Source organism: Perognathus longimembris, chromosome 13 (assembly GCF_023159225.1).
Source record: "Perognathus longimembris pacificus isolate PPM17 chromosome 13, ASM2315922v1, whole genome shotgun sequence".
NCBI classification, from domain to species: domain Eukaryota; kingdom Metazoa; phylum Chordata; class Mammalia; order Rodentia; family Heteromyidae; genus Perognathus; species Perognathus longimembris.
The window spans coordinates 34,439,543-34,456,998 of record NC_063173.1 but is presented as its reverse complement, the minus strand read 5'-3'; the positions used below and the strand labels follow the sequence as shown (position 1 = coordinate 34,456,998).

Here is a 17,456-nt window from a genome sequence, read left to right as displayed (position 1 = left end):
ATCTACTTACTCTGTTTTATATTGAAGCCTCTTTCGTTTCCCCCCTGAAGTGATTTACTTCATGGTCTAATTAATATAGTAGTACATTTTCTCAATAAGGACAAAATAACTTTAATGTATAGTTCAATGCAGTATAGAATTAAGTTTAAATACCTGGGAAAAAATGAACCCAAACACAGAATGGTTGAATATGCTCAGATAAGTACAATTGGATTTTGCTCCATTAGGAAGGATCATTAGTGACCTGAGGATGTGATGAGAAGGTCTTTTGTGATCTACATGAACTTAATCCTCTGTGATATAGACAGCCATTTTCTTAAATTACATTAATTATAATGCTTCTCATTCACATGGCATCTTTCTTTCATAAGACTCAAAGTACCTTTGAGTATATTAAGTTATTAGTGCTTATAATGGTGCCTGGAAGTTGATATGGGTAGCTAGTGTTAGCCTTCTCTTATTGATGGATAGATGGAAAGCCAGATAGAGAAGACAGCCTGGGGTCACACAAAAACCAACACAAGAACTGGACAAGGAGCTAACTCCTTGTTTTCCTACCTTCAATGTGACTCCACTATTCTTACCTTCAACTGCAAGGGTTTTCTCCTTTGCAGAATCTCCCCATCATGGGCAAGACAGATAATCCTTACTCTCATCAGCTTAACAGAAAAAGCCAGGTACACACTTCCTTTGAGAATCTTTGCATTTTATTATAGTAAATTAGATCACCAATAAGTAAATGAAATAAAAAAGCTCTTTGAAACTAAAATGTCCCCCAACTTCTCTGGGCCATCAAGTAAAAAGCAAAAACTCTAACCCCCATCCCATGTCATTCTAAGTCTTGCCACATGATTTTTATGTCAAGAATATGAAGGGACTGAAAGCTGTGTGCATATCTAGAATCCCACTACTAAGGAGTATAATGAAGGGGAATCTCACATTTTGGGTTAAATAACGAGACCCTATCTTAATACAGAAATAAAGAGCATGAAGGGACTTCTCAGAAGATTATTTGCATATATTCTAAATGTCTTCTAGTACTGTTGTAGCAGTCACTGCACATGCAGAAGGGAAGAGAGAGAGAGAGAGAGAGAGAGAGAGAGAGAGAGAGAGAGAGAGAGAGAGAGAAAGAGAATCATTGCATTTAGCCCAGGGTCTCTCATTGCCAGTACTGTATTGTTACCCCAGTTTCACAAATGAGGCATTTAACCTCAGAAAGCCTAAATGTTTCTGTCTGTCCATCTGTCCACTTTGTAGGGATTTGTTACTAGAAGGCTGAGCAGCCAGGGTTTTTGGCTTCTCTTAGGTGTGGATGTCATTTCTCATCCTGGCCTAATTCTGCATACCAACACCCAAAAGATTATTCTAACTCATTGAGATCTCTCTCCCTCTTCCTGTTTCTCTTTTACCTCTCTCTCTTCTTCCTCCTCTAGATGGTTACATCTAACTTGAGACTAAGTATTTTGATGTGGGCATTAGAACATGCACAGACACCTTAAAACATGTATCCCATATTGAATCAGTATTCCCTTCAGACATGACTCTCCTAAATTCCCCTGTTATTTAAATGACCATTAACTGGAACCTGTAAGCCTCTTCTAGCTATGGCTACATTTTGGCCAGGTTTACTTCCTGAGTATCTTCCAGGCCTGTATCTCATCTAAAGAGAGGCAGAAGCTCAGCCATTCACCTTTCCCTGCCATCATGTTGACCAACACTTCAATGAACACTGTTGTATGGCCCTTCAGACTCATGGACTCATTTGATCCTCACAGCACTGATGGACTGACACCCCCATCATTGACACAGCTAAGTTCTACTCATGCTACCTCCTAGCAGACTGCTGGTTTATGAAGTACATCTTAGAAACCATTAACCCATAGAATCAAATCTGCTGGGGCATTCAATGCTCTTTGTAGCCTGGTTCAACTGGCCCAACAAACTTCTCTTTTCATCTTTTCCCTGTTATTTTTGTTTTGATTTAAAAACTGTTACTGATTTTAGCACCCTGGGTATTATATATACATTTATTGGAATTAGGGAAGGAAAGGGGATCATCAAAATGAAGAGACAAAGGTGAACTAATACAACAGCAATACTTACAAAACGATATGCTATAATTCAACTGTACAACTCATAGAAGGGGGAGGGAAGTAGGGAAGGGGGAGGGAGAAAAATGAAGGAGCAAGTAACAAGTTTGATAAGAAAATGTACTCAGTGTCTTATGTATGAAACTGTAATCCCTCTGTATATCACTTTGACAATAAATAAATTAATAAAAATAGTTCTTATAAAGGTGATGTACAGAGGGGATTACAGTTACATAAGTCAAGGGAAGAGTATGTTTCTTTTTGGACAATGTCACCTCTTCCCTTGGTCTCTCCAGTTTTTCCCTCCTTTTCCCACCCACAAGTTGTATAGTTCATTTTTAACTTAGTGTCTAGTATCACTGCTGCCTTTGCTCACCTTTTGTCCCTCTGTTTGTCCTTCCACTTTCTCTGCTCTTTAGTCTTGTTTGTGTCTCACCATTTTCTCTTCTGGCTCCATCTTTTTGACCACAACACTTTTCTGGTCTAAATTTGCTTTCACCATTAAACCTTTTCACTTTGTTTTTGTCAGTCTATTTGTTGCTGCTCAAGTGCTTCATCCTTGATAACATCTCCTGATCTTCACTATTCCTGTATTTTCAAATCCGTCATCAAACTTCTTCAGCTGAAAGCTAGCTTTGTGAGACTTGCCATATGCTCTACCAAGTTCTCATAATGTGTGCAGGACATATGGAAGTTTCTTAAAAAGTGTATACTTAGTGAATGGATTCACTATAAAGAATGCAGTTAGTATCTTTTTTGTTCACTTTCATTATTGAGGTCACCAGCACCATAGTTTGTGCATTGTAAGCACTCCATAAATTGTATATGTAGGTATTATTCCTTGCCTAACATTCTTATTCCCTTTCTACCTGAGAACTCTTTACATTCTATAAAAGCCATCTGAAAAGTCAACCTGTGTATTGGAACTGGCCTTGACCCTCCTAGTTGGTTCCTTTCCCTTCTTTGCCTGTATCTTTCATTCAACATACATTACTTTTAGGACTTCTGGATTTTTCTTTTGGTTAAGTCACTAGTGCTGCCCTGTAGCTCACTGGACATTAAGGAACGTGAACTATATACACATCACATGGGTAGAGATGGGAGGGAGGGACTGGGAGAGAGGGAGGGAAGAGAAGACACTGCACAGAAGGAAATGTACTCATTACCCGATTTGTGTGATTGTAATCCCTCTGTACATTGCCTTCATAGTAACAATAAAGCAAAGTAATTTTAAAAATGATAACCTTTAATAAGTGCTGCTTTCCCTAGTTTCTCCTGTGTGTTCCTGAATGGTGTTGCTTCAGATACTTCTTTCTATAGCAAGAGGTAGTAACCTGAGGGGTGGGTGGGTGAAGTTTTAAGAACATTCTTGGAAGACTTCATATAAAAATTAGATATTGGCATATGTTGTTAACATCCTGCCTGATCATTTACTTATGGTGGAGAGAGCCCAATACATTTGTAGACCTTGCTGTAGGTTTTTGGATGAGAATAGGCCTCTTCCTATGCTTGGGTTTGGCTTTGAATTTGCTGATATTGCATAGATCACTTCATTTTAAGGTTCCCACTTCCCTCAGCCCTGCCTGCATATCATTTCTAGGAATCTTGATTCCATCTGTCCCCTGGGCTTTTGAATGACATTTCTCTGGCCCTTCAAGCCACATGGAGACTCAGTTCTGCTTCCAAGTCTGTCACTTGATTCACTAATCTTTTATTTTCCCCTCCCCACCTTTGGCTGATAAATTTTCATTATTGGTGTTGCATGAACATCTTCAGGGTTCCCACTCTGCCTGACCCCTGTGGTCACTTAGCGATTGCATGTGCCAGCTGAGGTAATTTATTCACTTTGTTTTGGTGTGAACACGTCCCATGGGGCTTGTAACTGCTGTAATCACTTGACCCTGGCGACTGTTAAATGCTTTAAACACAGTTATTTTAAATTTATAATTGTTTTCATTAAAAATCCCTTATAGTAACTTAACTGACCTTGCTATCAACATGGTATTATGTACAAGGGAAGAAATGAAAATATTGTGATGCAAATAATACAATACAGTGTTCATCAGAGATGCATGGTATATCATTAGCTCTTTCCTCATATTCTCACTTGAAGTTCTGTGAGGACGATGAAGAGGAAGTAGACAGACACAGAGCACCTTAATTCAATATGGACATTTCTGCTTGTATACCAAGCAAGCCTCAGGTCTGAGTGAAGAGTGGAGAGGAACCAAGGACAAGGGCCTCTTGTCAGACATGTTACATATCTAATGGCACTTTTTGTGCTACTGTCTGGCCCCCAGCTGATCAGTGTGTGTGTGTGTGTGTGTGTGGTGTGTGTGTGTGTGTGTGTGTGTGTATGTCTGTGTGTGTGTGTGTGTGTTTTATCACTTGAGCCATTCCCCAGCCCTTTTTTAAATTTTGTTTTTGAGATAGGATCTTACTACTGACTTTGCATAGGATGGCCTAGAATTCTAGGTCTTTCTACCTCTACTTCCCTCTCCACCCAGTAGCTAGGATTACAATAGGCATGCTTAATTAATGTAACTTTATGTCTCATCCTTGCACAGGGGTCATGCCAATCTTCTCTGTATCATTCTAATTTTAGTATATATGGTACTGAAGTGAGCATTCTAGACTCCTTATACTTCTTGCTTTGGAATGCCTTTATGTACCTGAAAAGTTGCAAGAATGACACATCAAACACTTAAATCCTTCAACCAGATTCCTCAATTGTTTTCATTTCCTTCTTTCTTTTTCTTTCTTTCTTTCTTTCTTTCTTTCTTTCTTTCTTTCTTTCTTTCTTTCTTTCTTTCTTTCTTTCTTTCTTTCTCTCTCTCTTTCCTTCCTTCTTTCCTTCCTTCCTTCCTTTCTTCCTTTTCTGTCTTTCTCCCTTCCTTCCTCCCTTCTTCCTTTCCTCCCTTCCTCCCTCCCTCCCTCCCTCCTTTCTTTCTTTCTTTGTTTCTTTCTTTCTTTGTTTGTTTCTTTCTTTGTTTCTTTGTTTGTTTGTTTGTTTCTTTCTTTGTTTCTTTCTTTGTTTCTTTCTTTCTTTCTTTCTTTCTTTCTTTCTTTCTTTCTTTCTTTCTTTCTTTCTTTCTTTCTTTCTTTCCTTCCTTCCTTCCTACCTTCCTTCCTTTTTGCTTTAGTTCAGAGGCTTGAACTCAGTGTCTCATACTGTAGCTTGCTTGCTTGGCTTTTGTGCTCAAGGCTGGCATTCTTTTTTTTTTTTTTTTTTTTGCCAGTCCTGAGCCTTGGACTCATGGCCTGAGCGCTGTCCCTGGCTTCTTTTTGCTTAAGGCTAGCACTCTGCCACTTGAGCCACAGCGCCACTTCTGGCCGTTTTCTGTATATGTGGTGCTGGGGAATCGAACCCAGGGCCTCATGTATACGAGGCAAGCTCTCATGCCACTAGGCCATATCCCCAGCCCAAGGCTGGCATTCTTGAACAACACATCCACTTCCAACTTTTTGCTGGTAAATTCTTGAAAAAAGTATTTCAAATTTGTCTGCCTGGTCTGGCTTTGAATTGCAATGCTCAGATCTCAGGCTCCTGAGTAGCTAGGATTACAGACTCAAATTATCAGGGCCAGGCTAGATTCCCCAGTGTTAATGCTTTGTTTGCATTTTTCTCATTTATTTATTGTCAAAGTGATGTACAGAGGAGTTACAGCTTCATATATAAGGCAGTGAGTATATTTCTCACCAAAGTTATTACCTCTCCCTTATTTTCTCCCTCCTTACCCCCTCCCCAGTTCTCGCCCCCATTTGCATTTTTATCATTCTCTCTTTTTTCTTTCCCTCTCTCCTTCCCTCCCTTTCCTCCTCCTTTCTTTTGACTCTTTCCCTCTCCCCCTCTGTATTTTTCTTCTGAAGCATTTGAGAGCATGTTATAGACATCATGCCCATTTACCCAGAATAGTTCAGTGTATCTTTCCTAAGAATGCAGACATTCATTAACCCCAGTGATCAAAATTAAGAAATCAAGGTTAAATTGATAAGATTCTAACATATCACCTATAAACTCTTCTCAAACTTTACTAATGATATTCTTTATAGTACATATTTTTTCTACTCAAGGATCTAGTCTTAAACCATGCATGCTTCCAAAAATTCAATGAGGTCTAACTAAATCAAAGTACTATTTCTCACTTCCTTTCTTATGTTAAGGAGGGAGATGTCATGATGGACACTTCGTCTTATGAAATGAAAATTTTTACTTAGGTTTCTAAATTATAGGTATGAAAATTTCTGAATACTTAGTGACAAGGAGATATTTTGTTATCTCCCTTAATCCGTCTAGTAAATTCACAAGGATGTTATTCTTGATCAACAGTTAAAGAGGGTATGGTTTAGAATGGAGGCCAGGTCCTGGATCATGCAGCTCTGTGAGGCACTGTCTCTGCTCTCAATCCTGACATAGAGGAATGGGGAGGCTGCAAGATCACAGAGACTGGGGCGGGAGAGGAAGTGGAATGTTGTATGTGACTTGTTTCTAGTTCTTACATTGTACTGGAAAATATTTGAATATATACTTACATTAAGGGCTTAACCAATATACTTTTGGGCTCTAAAAGGAAATGCCTGGTATCCTAATGAATTATAAACATTAGTGACTTAAGTAACAAAATTTCAGATAAAATATGCTTGATGGAAGACTTCTAGACAGCTAGCTAATAGTGACATGCAAAGGATTTTGTTAACAAGTCTGCTGGTCCTAGAACCTTGAACATTCATGCATCATATGTGCTTATGTTTTGGCTGTTTAGTCGCTATGGAAACCCGAACATACCTTCCAGAGTTGTAACTTGATAGGGACATTTGTAGCTTAGCCCACATAGAGAGATTCCATTCAAAATGTCCAGGTATATCACCACATACTATTCTTTGGTTTTCCCCCCTTTGCTTTTTTCTGTTTTATTACATGAGGAAAGGAGTAGGGGGTCATTTTTCACTTAAATACTGTAGAATTTATGCAGAATATTATTCCTGGCTGAGACTACTGCTTTTCCATAAGATGCTGTTGTACAGTATAAAGAAGTGTTTGGGGTCCTGTGGATGCTTGCATGCTTACAGAATGCCAGGCAGCTCCACTCACCACCAAAGCACTTACTCTTGCATAGTCAGAAACCTTAGCAACTATATGCAAACAACCTTTAAGCTTCTCTTTTGATCTTTCCTCCAAATGAGCATTTGTTTTTGTTTGCTTCTTCTTTCCTACTTTTTATTGCTTAACTTTAGCTAATGTGCTTACATTAACATTTTTGTCACTTTATGATCTTTTGATATAGTTTCATACGTCATTTTTATGTACTATATTTGGAAACAAATGTTATTTGGGAGCATTTGATTTTAACATTTGCAATACCCTATAAAATATACGTAATTATAAAAATTACAAAGTCCTTTCATCAAAATATCTCTAGTTGGAAGTGAGAGGAGTTTTTTCTTCAAATAATGTTCCAGAAATGAATTATGTTGGGCAAAAAAGGCTTTTAAATTCTGGTTATGCTTCTTGTATTGTTTAGCTTTTTACCACATCTGGAATTTGTTTTAAAATATATTTAGTATATCTAAAATGAATAATTAATTCAGCAAGTAACTATAACACGGATTATTGATCAACTTGTTTTAGATCTTATTCTGGTAAATTTTGTATGCATTATGAAACTGAAGCCCCCTCCCCAGTGTTCTTCTTATTATTATTAACTCAGCTCAAATTTCTGAAGCAGAGAAAAACAGCACAGTTTTTTCTTGTCCCATTAGGATGAAGATGTACAATACAGTTGTGCTGTTTCATTTCTTCCTGTCACTTACAAGGACCTCACTTATCCTCTGCTTTTGTGGGCTTTCTCATTTGGAAATAAGGATGGCAAGTGAACTCTCTTGGTATTTTGAGGAGGCTGACATTGGCTATGAAGACAGATATCTCACTGTAAAACATTTAGCCTCTGAGCTTTGAGTTCTGTGTAAAATGTGAAGGACAAAATTGTCTTAGCATCACTTTATTTAGCCATATGCACGTAGCTATTAAGCTATTGTGATTCTCTGCTAAGAATATCCTAGACATATTCGTGTTATTACGGATGAGAGAAATAGCTCAATAGCTATGTGCATATGGCTATATAAAATGATGCTTATTGAAATGAACTTGAAGAAATAGAAACAAGAGTTGTTTTTTGAGTGTACTGTTTGCAGTACACTCCCCACCCCCTTTTCTGTGCTCTTTTTTTAATATATATATTTTATAAGTAATTCTGATTTGACTTTATTTTGTAGGAGATCATTTGGCCTTTATTTGTGATGTTGCTAAAGAGCATTATGTTCAAAGTACACTTAGAGAAATGGAGAAACATCTAGGCCAAGTAAATTTCTTGGTAAATGCAGCTGGTGTTAACAGGTTGGTCACAGATTTGAATAAATATCAAATGTCTTTTTAAAAAATCTTTTTACTTAGTAGGGCTTTGATTAGTATCAGTTAATGTGTTAAGCCATTTTCTAATTGGGAGACAAAGTACATAGTTTAAAGCCTTGTCAATCCACATATTCTTTTTTTTGTTGTATTGAGATGACTGCCCAATTTGATCAATTTTTACATTGTCATTATCCCCTGTATTGAGTCACAGAATGTTTCTAGTACCGCAGAGACTGCTTAGTTTCTTCTCAGTGACTATTTCTTTATAAGAAACCATGATTCTTTGTCATCATACACATGCTTTGCTTATACATGAACTTGATACTAGTGAAGTCAGAGGGCCTGTATTCTTTTTGTTTTGTTTTGTATTAAGTTTATCTGATTGGGGAAGGGAAGGTGAATCACAGAAACAATGGGACAAAGGGTGAACCAATGCAACAATGATACTCACTAGATACTATGTTGGAAATGAACTTTACAACTTGAGATAGGCAAAACAGGAGAAAATGAGGAAGGGAGTAAAACTGTTCAAAAAGAAATGTACTCATTACCTTACTTATGTGACTATAACCCCTCCGTATATTACCTTTATAATATTTTTTAAAAGGGCATTCCAAAAAAAAGTCTTAGTCTTTTACTTTCGGACTCGAAATTAATCATATGATTCAGATGTTTGAAATTCCATGTTCAACCAAGCCCTTCATGTTGATTTTCTTTTGTCATTTGGCTTTGTCATTGATAGTTAACCTAAAGCATACAATAATGGTTTGAGTGGTGATGATGATAGTGGTAATGATTGTTAGTGGTAAAAATACTTACTACTAGGGCTACTCTTAGAAACTGGATTACTTAGCTGTAATTTATGAGTTTGTTGGGGACTTAGGAAACCAAATTTACATTTTAGTATTTTCATTGTGTTTTTTATGGATCCATTCGTCATAGAAAACCTAGATTTAGAGAGCCATGTAACCACAAAGCCTAAAAGTGACTTACATTTCAGAAATGAATCCTCAAACTTGTCCATTAGCCATCATAAAAATGAATGAACATTTTCCCATAAAAATAAGCAGAAACCAAAAACCATGTGAAAGCTTTGCTTGTGCAGGTTTTGAGGGGTGGTGGACAGGCAAATGTTCAGCATTCACAAGAATGTGTAGCAGAAGCTCAAATTATGGCCTCTTCTTCAGTGCGATGGGGCCTGAAATGTGTTCATTTACTCCATGATAACCATGCATTTGAATAACCATGTATCTCTAAGCCCATATATGTGTGCTATGGCCAGTTTTCTACAGTTATATTAGAAGCTTCCCTTTCAACATGGATGCAGTGATTCAATCTTAGCTCCCTTCCTTTTTTTTTTTTGGTGGAAGGAGTAAATCTTTCTGATCATTTACAATTTCTTATATCTATCACACTTTTATTTTGATTTTTTGTAAGTATGAATGCAAAGGTGCTTGCTTGTGAAACAATCTGAGCACAGAGCTTTTATAGATTCTTAGGATTCTGAAGTAATAAACAATCATATTAGTTGATTATGCAAAACCAAAACACAGCAGTCATAAATGGATTTGGGGATGATCCAACTGTCTCTTGGACAATTGTACAGAGAACAAAAGTCTGTTAGAGATGACTGTTCATAGATGGGTTACTTTGGGCTGCAGCCAGTGTGTGGGGGATAGAGACTGGAGACTTCCAGTCAAGAGTATGTCAGCTGCCCAGAAACATCCTAAACAGACACCTTGTCGGAGTCTTGGTAGTTGTTTTGTAGCTTCTAGTTTACAAGTAGTTCTAAGTTTTTACTGAGTCATATAATTAAATCTGAGTTCATGTGTAAGTTGTTTGCTTGCCTGAGAAATATCTTACAAGTCCAAAATACAGGTGATGATGAGCATGAATTTATTGTTCACAAGTCAGTGGATATGGACATGTCTTTGATTTTTATTATAACAAAATAAAAATATACCATACAGTAATATTCCATAAGGTAAGGTGTCTAAGGTATAAGGTTTTTTTTTTTTTTTTTTTTTTTTGCCAGTCCTGGGCCTTGGACTCAGGGCCTGAGCACCTTCCCTGGTTTCTTCCCGCTCAAGGCTAGCACTCTGCCACCTGAGCCACAGCGCCCCTTCTGGCCATTTTCCATATATGTGGTGCTGGGGAATCAAACCGAGAGCTTCATGTGTAGGAGGCAAGCACTCTTGCCACTAGGCCATATTCCCAGCCCAATAAGGTATAAGGTTTAAGGCCTATTAGGAAGTAACAGTTCATACATGATTTTTACAAAGGGAAATATGGAAGCTCCCTTTCCTGTGACAGGAGGAAAAGTCAAAAAACCTTGTGATGAATGTTCTCATCATCCTTTCTTATTTCCTGAAGTTTGGGATTGTGCGTGCTTACAGATCAAGATTTTCCTTTGTCATGAATAATCTGTTCTATCACTTCTTACATAATAGAAGAAAGACACAAACTGGGCAAGGATGCCCCAGGCATACAGGCTTCTGTCCCACACTGTTATCACTAGACTCAGACAGTTCAGAATTTCTGTTGTAGCCATTTCATCCATAGTGTGTACAGTGTTCCATACATTGATCTTTAAAATATAGCTTTGCTATATTTCCTTTTTCCACCATATACTAATGTTTGAATTTGTCTTTTTTTGAAAATGTGTGCTTGTTTTTGTTATGCCCTGATGTGGAATATATATATACACACCAACTAACAATAGCTATAAAAAAATGAAATCTTGCACAGAGCCATGCCCTTGCCTTCCCAGTCGACAGGAACAATGCTTTTTGAGGTGGAAGACAGGCCATCTCCTTGGGAGTACATACATATGTGGGAGTGGGATGGTGAGCCGTAGGGAGGAGCTCATGTGGTAGCAGCTCAGAAAGTGTAGGGGGAAACACTGCAAATTCAGTAGAATGCATAATGTTGAAAGAAATTTTATCCCATCATAAAGATTAGCAGGCTGTGTAATTCAATTTAAAATTGGTTGGCGTGTCCTGACTATTATACAGCTTTTCTTTTTTGTTTTATCACTATTCCATTATTTTATGTTATACATCAATATAGAACAGTGCATACAGACAAAACAGTCTCTTTTCATATTTCTGCCCATAGGAAAAATTACTGGCGATTGGAAGAGATGATCTTGAAATGACTTGAGAAAATGCCCACTCAGTTGACTTCTCCTTTGGTTTTCTCCTTTTTTCTTTGCTTCCTTCCTTCCTCCATTCCTCCCTTTCTTTCTTCATTCTTTTTTTCTTTTTTACATATATGAATTTCTTCAGAGCAAGCAACCACTGAGTGAAATTCTTTGAAAAGCATTTACTAGACAAAGGGTTTAGCTGTCAAAACTCTAGTGTTCACATTTATCCACAGTATCATGGGCATTACTATGCTGTTGCAAACCATAATGCAGTAGTTTATGTTCATGTAAGACAGATATCTGATGACTTTTACCCATACTGAGGGGTTAATAAATGTTCTTGGAATTACTGTCTTTATTTTCTTTATTACAAGAAAAATGGGCAGCTTCCTAAGGCGTGCCTCCTGCTTCTTGCTACCAGCCTTGGTTGCTTTGCTAATTAGCTGTTTTGGTTCTTGTGCTTCATGGCCTCTGCTCAGTTTAATATTCATATTAGAGAAAGGTTTAACCTTTTGATCTAACTAGTAAAAGCAAATTGAATGAAATGAAACATTCATCTAAGTACCCCTCCTTTTTTTCTTTTGCTGATCCTGGGGCTTGAACTCAGGGCCTGGGCACTGTCCCTGAACTTCTTTGTGCTCTCAAAGCTAGCACTCTACCACTTGAGCCACAGAGCTATTTCCTGCTTTTTCTGAGTAGTTGATTGGAGGTAAGAGTATTATAGGCTTTTCTGCTTGGGCCGGCTTCAAACCGCGATCCTTAGATCTTAGTCTCCCAAGTAGGTAGGATTACAGGAAGTGCCCAGTTTTATGTTTAAGAAACAGGAGGTAATAAAACAAGATTCAGTGAACTAGAAAAGTGGGGAAAGTGAGTACACTCTATTTTTCCCACATATTTTTTTTCTAGGTAAGAGCAATCTTAATTTCAATGGTCATTGTGAGAGCATTTCGAAGAAAGTATGGCAGAGAGTATATCACAGTGGTCATTTCTAATGGACCAAAAGTAAATCCTGAAGCACTTTGTTGAGAAGGATCTTGTGCTATATCCAGATGCAGTGGGAAAGAAATTGATTGATTAACAATGTCTGCATACTGTGGTTACTCACACACCATAGGTTTATTCTTGGCTTAGTGTCTTCCATGTTGGTTATATTCATGCCATTTGGTATGGTAGACAGAAAACTATCATCATGAAAATGTATATCTACTCTTTATGGACAATCCAGATTTTGAAATACATTTATTAGAATCTAAAATAACTATGACTTTGACTTGATGAGGAGCTTGAAGTTCCTTTCACATTGGAGGCTGTTCCATGTCTGTTGCAGGAGGTGTCTGGCAAGTCTTTGAGATAAGTTGAGGGTATCAAATGAATAAGGCTCTCAAGAACACTAAAAAGTATATGTTTATAATGTATATCTATGGGATGGATATTTGAAGCAAATTAAGTTTGGCTTATGATATGAAATCTGTGAAGAATTCTGATTATATAACTACTCTGATGGGAGTTAGCTTTTGAAGCTTTTTGAATACTTACTTAGACAGAAATTAATAGATCATGAGAAACCAGTCATTTTAATTTATCCTATTATATTCCTCAAATATTAGGCAGTTCAGCTCATTTTCTTTTGGCTTCTAGATCCTATCTCTTAAGCATCACTGCTCCTCACCATTTCCAACGCAAGTACTTAAAGATTCAGACCCCTTAGAATCTAATTTAGTCCTGTTGAATCATTTTCTCTACTGATGTAACCTTACAATTCAATTGGAACCTCAATGAGCTCTCATGAAGCCAGTTCACTGTCATTTTCTTGCTCATGATAATATGGTCTGCTGAGTTTGGGAATGCATTCTGCATACTTCTCAGTATCCTTCATGAGGCCATCTTGTTTTCTGTCTTCATCATAAACCTTGTGCACTTTATTTACCTCAATCTCTGTCAAAAAGGTTAATAATCCTTATTTGATGAGGTTGCTGTAAAGACTAAGTTAATCTGTAAGGTGTTTTATAATAGATCTGGTGAAGAGTAAAAATCATATGTGTTAGTTCTAAGGACTGAGCATCTTTCCCAGAGGCATCAGATCAAATCAGGATCTCTTACCAGATTTTTCTGTGATAAATAATAGAAGATATACAAGCATGTGTTTGGTGGAGCATTATAGAAGTACAAATGTAATGAGTTAAATAATTTTGGAGGCTTTTGGTTTTAAGAAACAAAATGGTTTCAACAACACAGGATTTATTTCCTTATATAACAAGAATTCCAGGGTAATGAATTTTTGGGGTTTAGTTACTCAAGGGTTCACTAGTGACACCAGAAACTTAGGTTGAGTTCCTTGTTTTTTCAGTACTTCTCTTACTTATTCTCAGGTGTTTGCTTTATTCTAAAGGTTAGAGGGTGACTGTCAATGCTCCAGGCACAGCAGGACAATATTAGTGTTCAGTGAAAAGTGGGGGCCATTTCCTCATTTTGTCTAGAGGAACTCTGAATTGCAGGGCTTATAATAATCAAAGGGGTTATTTATTTATTTATCTATTTATCTATTTACAATTCAAGTTCCAAGATAGTAATTTTCCAGCTGTGTTTTAAGGATCTTAAGGAACCTAGCTATCAAGTGTCATTGTGGGCAATTGTCATTGCCCGAGTATTATATCCTTTGACTCCAGACTTAATGTGCCTTTAACCATAGTAAATTCATTTTGATTATATTCTTGCTTTCATTTATGCTTCTTCATATTTTGTGGTCGGTTGTGGGGCTTGAACTCAAGGCCTAGGTACTATCCCTGAGCACTTTTCCTCAAGGCTAGTGCTCTACCACGTTGAGCCACAGCTCTACTTCTGCTTTTTTAGTGGTTAATTGGAGATAAGAATCTCACAGAATTCCCTGCCCTGGTTGGGTTTGAACCACAATCCTCAAATCTCAGCTTCCTGAGTAGCTCATAGGTGTGAGCCACCAGTGCTCAGCCATCTTTATAATTATTTTATGCATGAAATTTTCTCTGTATTCTCTCCTTTGCCACACTATGCAATTAAAAATTATGTGCTGCTGGGCTGAGATAATTGGATTCTACAATCCTGTTATTACTTCTTGTAAGTATTTCCCTGGCCATCTTTTAGAGCTGAGAGAAAGTGCAATAGAGGTTTCATGAACAGGTTCTGAAAAATCACTGGTGATCAACTGGAATGGTCACAGAATAGGATACTGGAAGCAAGTGGCAGAGTTTAGTTAAGAAGACATCTTCTGGAGGACTCTGGGGGCCTGCTAACAGTCAGCACAGCCCTTACAAAACTGTCAGTCTGTTTGCTTCCTGTTTGACCTTCGAGTTAAGCCACTGTGTTACATCAAAACTCAAAAGTAGAGCCCCAGAAAATAATCCTGTGTGTTAGTTTTATAGAATTATAGGACTCTGCAACCATAAATGACTTTATAGGAACACACCTGCCCAATTCTGCTGTGTGTTTTTCTTCTCCATGATTGTTTCAATACCAGACCTTTAGTATACTTTTCTCACTAAGGCAGAAAGTTAAGGAAACACATTTTAGAAAGATTTATGAACATAAGGGAGGTTGAAAAGATTTCAGCTAGTCATCATAGAATTTCTTTATCTGAGTGCTTTTATGAAAACTGAGATTTTGAAGGAACCATGCTCTTGATACACTTGGGTGGGCCTCCTGCTCTCTTAGATTATGTGACACACAATTATGGATCTCTGTTTCTTATATATCTCTATTTCTTATTGCTAAAGGGATGGGTAGGCAAGATATACTGACTGATTCTCCTGAAAGACACGTTACTCAATTGTCTGAACCCTCAGAATCCAATCACTTCCCAAAAGCTCATTCTCTGGTAATCAAGTCCCCAAGCATTAGCCTTCAGAGGACATCTCAGATCAAACCATAATAGAGAGAGTAGCCCCAAAATAAAATCAGAGCAGCTCACAGGGTCCATATGAAGAACGAGTGATTATGTATGTGCATCATGTGGATGATATCTGAAATTGATAGTGGATTTATGAGTCTGCTTTCATGATCATAGGCACAGTCTTCAGAAAAGTGACTTTGTTTCTCTGATCTAAAGTTTTCTGATCTGAAAAGCAAATACTATAACTTATCTGTGATTAAAAAATTACCTTTACTGGGTGCTGGTGGCTCCCACCTGTAATCCTAGCTACTCAGGAGGCTGAGATTTGAGGATTGTGGTTCAAAGCCAGCCTGGCCAGGAAAGTCCACGAGGGTCTTATCACCAATTAGCTATGAGAAAACCGGAAGTGTTGATGTGGCTCAAAGTGCTAGAGTAGTAGCCTTCAGTGAGAAAGCTCAGGGATAGTACAAAAGCCTTGAGTTCAAGCCCCACATGGACAAAAAAACAATTGCCTTTATCATGGTGTGATATAGTGTAAGAGGTGAGGCTTGGTCTGAGAACTTAAGTGTTCTGTCTCACAGCTAAGCCACCTGGTGACCCTACAAGAGTTATGTTGTCAGTATGTTTCAATTTCTCAGTCCATAGAGGGAATGAATCTGATCTGTGAAAACTTTGCAAGGTTGGAATTTCAAAAAGGCTGGAATTAGAAGATAAGAGGTTAGTAGCACCCTGCTGCTCCTTGATTTTTTTTTTTTCTGTTGGAAGCAAAAGGAAAGAGCTGGGCCTGCACATAAATTAGAATGGATTCTTTCATGTGACCCAGTGACTTGAGGGCCTAAGAAGATACACAGGCTGGTCCATAGTCTCATTTATAAACAGTACTCTCCACAAAGCCAGCTGTCAAAACAGTAGTGATTTGCCTGAGAGGCTTGTGATGGAACTTTCAGATGAAGGGACCTAGCAAAGAAGAAATACAGGCACCTTCTTCATAGAATGGATGACTAGAAAAAAAATTGTTAAGTGAGCAATGTTAAACATCAAAAACAATATTTCATTTTCTCCTTGGAAATAGTAACACATTTTGGGGGATGTGTAAATTTTATTTACAAACATCCATCCTTTAACAAAATTGTGTCTTTACTATATGTAAGCAAAATTCTTTGCCCCCTAGGGCAACAAAGAATGTGAAGTTTCCCTTATGACTTATTTTTTTAATTTTTAATTTTTTCTTATGACTTTTTTTTTTTTTTTGGCCAGTCCTGGGGCTTGGACTCTGGGCCTGAGCACTGTCCCTGGCTTCTTTTTGCTCAAGGCTAGCACTCTGCCACTTGAGCCACAGCGCCACTTCTGGCCATTTTCTGTATATGTGGTGCTGGGGAATCGAACCCAGGGCCTCATGTATATGAGGCAGACACTCTTGCCACTAGGTCATATCCCCAGCCCCTTATGACTTATTTTTATAATCAGATTTAGCAGAGCATGGTGACACACATCTGTAATGTCAGTGCTCAGAGAGCTGGGGGAGGGGAGGTCTAAAGGCAGCTTAAGAAAGACTGTCTCAATTTATTAAAAAAAAAATTAAGGAAAAAAGAAAACAAGCACCACTTGTCAAAAAGATGTCAGATTTAGTATTTCATTAGAAAATGAATGGCATATCTCAGGAAGTATATAGCTGATGATATCCTAGAAGAAAATTGTACCAGGATTTTTGTTATAATATAAAGGCATACAGAATACAAAATGGCCACCTAGACTCCTCACATCTGTATGATTCTCAGCCAGAATAGAATAATTTCTTCATTCATCCAGTCATTGGAGAGATACTTATTGAGGCCTGCTAGGAACACAAAAATGAATAGAATATAGCCAGGTCCTCAGTCAGGTAGAAAGAAATCTATAATCTCTCCTTCTCTGAACTGCAAGTTCTTGGCAAGCTCAGAGCCTAAGATG

At 37.8% G+C, this 17,456-nt stretch overlaps 1 protein-coding gene and 1 non-coding gene across 5 annotated transcripts in view; one reads left to right on the top strand and one right to left on the bottom strand.

Annotated features, from left to right (window-relative positions):
* Positions 1-17,456, top strand: part of Mpped2 (metallophosphoesterase domain containing 2) — a 171,092-nt gene that overhangs the window by 60,578 nt on the left and 93,058 nt on the right. The gene's annotated exons all lie outside the window — the stretch shown is intronic.
* Positions 4,612-4,719, bottom strand: LOC125362830. The gene has a single exon (XR_007213132.1). It is a non-coding gene; the product is annotated as a U6 spliceosomal RNA (small nuclear RNA).